The sequence below is a fragment of the Myotis brandtii genome, unplaced genomic scaffold (assembly GCF_000412655.1).
Source record: "Myotis brandtii unplaced genomic scaffold, ASM41265v1 scaffold397, whole genome shotgun sequence".
Lineage (NCBI taxonomy): Eukaryota > Metazoa > Chordata > Mammalia > Chiroptera > Vespertilionidae > Myotis > Myotis brandtii.
In genome coordinates, this window is record NW_005365229.1 from 3,496,433 (window position 1) to 3,500,397 (window position 3,965).

At 46.2% G+C, this 3,965-nt stretch overlaps 1 pseudogene; it reads left to right on the forward strand.

Annotated features, from left to right (window-relative positions):
- Positions 1-795, forward strand: part of LOC102247468 — a 1,610-nt pseudogene extending 815 nt beyond the window's left edge.
- Positions 796-3,965: the final 3,170 nt, after the last annotated feature.

Genomic DNA, 3,965 nt, shown 5'->3' on the forward strand with positions numbered 1-3,965 from the left:
GGGGGAGACATATGTAATACTCTTTGTAATACTTTAAGCAATAAAACAAAATTTTTTAAATATATTTTATTGATTTTTTACAGAGAGGAAGGGAGAGAGACGGAGAGCTAGAAACATCGATGAGAGAGAAACATCGATAAGCTGCCTCCTGCACAGCCCCTATTGGGGATGTGCCCGCAACCGAGGCACATGCCCTTGGCCGGGATCGAACCTGGGACCCTTCAGTCTGCAGGCTGATGCTCTATCCACTGAGCCAAACCGGTCAGGGCTAAAACAAAATTTAAAAAAAAAGAAGGTGCCTAACTGGCATAGAGATCTGGAGAGAGAGAGAGAGAGAGAGAGAGAGAGAAAGAAAGAGAGAAAACATCCCCATCATGTGGTGTGGCTACAAAGTGGCTATCAAGCCCAGGAAAGTTAAGGCAAAATCAGTTGTCTTCCCCGAAAAAAGAACCTCTGTACTATGATATTTCTGCCAAAAGTAACTACCACTTTGCAAAGTCCTTCCTCTGGCTTGCTAGAAAGCTAACTGGAGAACCTAATTGGGAGTTTGGCGCCATGCCTGCTCTTGCCCCTCCAGAGGTTGTCCGGGACCCAGCGCTGGCAGCACATTATGAGCATGACCCAGAGGTTGCCCAGACCACTGCTTTCCCGGACGAGGATGATGGCCTGGGAGGAAGGGAAGCTGGAGCCCAGCGTCAGAAGCCTAGTTTCACAGTCACCTTCCTGTGATGTCAGTGTTTGCCCCTTTATTATGGAGCCTGTGCTTGACCTTTAGGATGCTGAAGGAGATGAATGGGCTTCGGAGTGAATGTGGCAGTTTAAAAATACCTTCATTTTTTGGACCTGCACATTTAGCTGTTGGAATGCAGTTGTTTCCTTATTGAGCTTCAAATATAAAAGTGCTGCAGTCACATCACAATATTCAGTGGCAAAGCCTTGTACATTACTGTCATTCTCATTCCTTTTCGTTTAGAATCAGAATTAAGTTGTATTTCAAGTATCTAAAAAAAAAAAAGTCTTTGCTGTCAGAAGTCAGGGGAATGACCTCTTTGGAGAGTCAGGAAGTGAGTGGGAGGGGGTCAACGGGAAGGTGGAGGGTGGAGCGATCATGTTCTGTTTCTTGGTCTGGGTGCTCCTAACGTAGTGTGTTCCACTCGGGAAAATTCATCCAACATCACACTTATTCATTTTTCAGGATATGTGTTGTACTTGAATAAACATTTAAAACATAAAGAGAAAGGGAAGAGGAAAGGACAAAGAAGAAAGTAAAAGCCATAATGGTTTTAAGTATCCATAGTATTGAGGGAAGATTTCCCCCTGACCCTCCAAAGTCACCACCCAAAGTAGTCACACTGCCGAGTTTAGTGTGTGTCCATGTGACAGCCTGTTGACTTTGAAAGGGGTCCCCTCGCTGAGGAACATCGAGAACGTGTTGGTGAAACCACCCCCACTGCCCCTACTTGGGAGCTGCCCCAGAACCTGCAGAGCAGGCAGCACAGCCGCCACTCACCTTCAGACCTGCCTCACCCAGTTACGCATTCCATAAAGAAACCTCCTCCCTGGATAAGAGCCTGGGCAGGTTCGTGCCCCCTGGACAGGGCAGCACCGCGCTGATGCGCTCCCTCGGTGACCCTAGTTCACGACTTAGCACATTGCTTATTTGGTTCTCACAATAGCCCTATGATTCCCCTTTTTACATCTAAGGACACTGAAGGTCACACCCTTAATGAATATGTGGCAAAGGCAGGGCTTGAAACCTGATCTGAAAGGGGAAGGAAGGGCGAGTAAATGTGTACAGATGGGAGGGGTGGGCAGACACTGTGGCAGCCTCATTATCCCCTCATTTACCAGTGAGGCTCCTGCCTTTAGTTGCATGTTCCCTGCCCACTCCGTCCACCCTCTGTGGTGGAGTGGGGCTCAGATCTGGAGACTTCAGCCTCGTGGGTTCCTTGATCTTGAGCAAGTCACTTTAGATCGATTAACTTTCCAGACCTATAAATTAAGGGAGGGAACTTCACATCTCAGAGCGGCTCTCTTGCTCTGATCATCTAAGGCAGGGGTGGGGAATGTCCAGCCCACAGGCCGTAGAGGGCCCTTGAAATCATTTGGTCTGGCCCTGCCAAGGCAACCGCAGGCGGGACTTGAAGGTCAATAAATCTAGGAGCTTTTTTTCATAACACAAAGTTATATTAAGTGAATTATATTAAGCGAATGACGTTATAAATATCCAAATGGCCGTTGGCAGAAAAAAGGTTCCCCAACCCTGGTCTAAAAGGATGAGGACCAGGCACAACGGTTATGACAAACTGAGAGTAAATGCCTCGCTATGGAAGATGAAACCCCAATTGGAAAAGAAGTTGAGAACATTTCTCTAGGGAGAGAGGAGTAAGGTGCCTCGCCAGCCAGCCCAGCTTACCTTCCTTGTCCCATTGATATTCACACATGAGAGTCAGTCCTTCCAAAGGTCAGGAGGATATTGTTTCCCCTTCCAGAGAGAGGAGGTGAACCCTGGCAGGATTTCCTGATGCCGAAGATGTCAACTCAGGAACTGGCATGCATGAAACACCTGATACTAACTGTGAGACTGTGGGTCACAGTAAGTCACTTACCGCCCCCCCCCCCCCATCAGAGCCAAATGTTTAAAAAGGGAATAAGAATAGTTCCCACTTCAGGGTCTCTGTAAGGATTAACAGAAGTGACGACAGCACCAAGCTTCACCTGGAACACCCATTCTCAATGGCACACTCAAGAGGGCAAAAGATGGATCTTGGGAAGCAAAAGAAATCTACTCTTTTATGTATGAAGCCTAGATACATACAGTGCATAAACAAATATATAGTATATCTGCAGTATTAAGATTTCACTGGAGTTCGCACAAAAATGTATGCACGAAGAGCCCTCAGACATTGCTGGCGGGAATGTAAGATGGTGCAGCCACTGGGGAAAATAATTTGACAGTTCCTCACTAATTAAACAAAACATACCACATGACCCAGCAATTGCATCCTAGGTATATACCCAAGAGAACTGAAGACATGTTTCAAACAAAAATGTGTAAATGAGTGTTTATATCAGCATTATTCACAATAGCAGGAAGGTGGCAACAACTCAAATGTCCATCAACAATGAGTGGATGAAGTGTGAATCATCCACACAATGGAATATTATTCAACCATAAAAAGGAATGAAGTATTGATTCATGCTGCGGCATAGATGAACCTTGAAAACATTATGTTGACAATATCTCAAACTCTTTCTTTCCAACTTGGGCCCAGCATAATGGCGTCCGCAAAACAGAGTGGCGAGAAGAAGAGGCCACTCGCCCACCAATGAGGTGGTGACCAGAGAATACACCATCAACATTCACAAGCGCATCCATGGAGTGGGTTTCAAGTGCCCCTCGGACACTCAAAGAGATCTGAAAATCTGCCATGAAGATGGGAGCTCCAGAATTACACATTGACACTGGGCTCAACAAAGTGATCTGGGCCAAAGGAATAAGGAATGTCCCATACCATACCCCGTGCGGTTGTCCACAGCACGTAATGAGGATGCAGATTGACCAAGCAAGTTCTATACATTGGTTACCTACATACCTGTCACCACTTCCATAAATCTGCAAACAGTTAATGTGGATGAAAACTAACTGCTGATTGTCAAATAAGGTTATAAAACTACCCCAAAAAGAGAACGTTATGCTACATGAAGGAAGTCAGATACAAAAGGTCACATATTGTATGGTTGTTTTATGAAATGTCCAGAATAGGCAAATTTATAGAAATGGAAAGTAGATTAGTGGCTGCCAGGGGATGGAGGGCTGAGGGGGTGGAGGGAGTGGGAAGTGACTGCTAATGGGTATGGGGTTTCCTTTTGGGTGATGAAAATATTCAAGAACTAGAGGCCCGGTGCACAAAAATTTGTGCACTCGGGGGGCGGGGGGAGGGGGGGTCCCCCAGCCCGGCCTG